Below are 203 nucleotides of genomic sequence, written 5' to 3'. Positions count from 1 at the left end.
TTTAAGGCAAAAGCTCCAACTCAGGGGTCTCAAGAGAACAGCCTCAGCCCTAGGTCCAAGAAAGTCAGCTGAAGAGAAGAGCAGTGGTGAAAATCAAGAAGGAAATTTATGTAGCTTGGCCGTGCTGCAGAGCAGAGTGGGCTTCCAGGTCGGACTTCAAGAGACTGACCGCAATTCGGGGTTGGGCTGGGGAGATACGTCAA

The sequence above is a fragment of the Octodon degus genome, unplaced genomic scaffold, assembly GCF_000260255.1.
Source record: "Octodon degus isolate 3935 unplaced genomic scaffold, OctDeg1.0 scaffold00176, whole genome shotgun sequence".
NCBI classification, from domain to species: Eukaryota; Metazoa; Chordata; class Mammalia; order Rodentia; family Octodontidae; genus Octodon; species Octodon degus.
Note: the sequence above shows the minus strand (reverse complement) of the source record.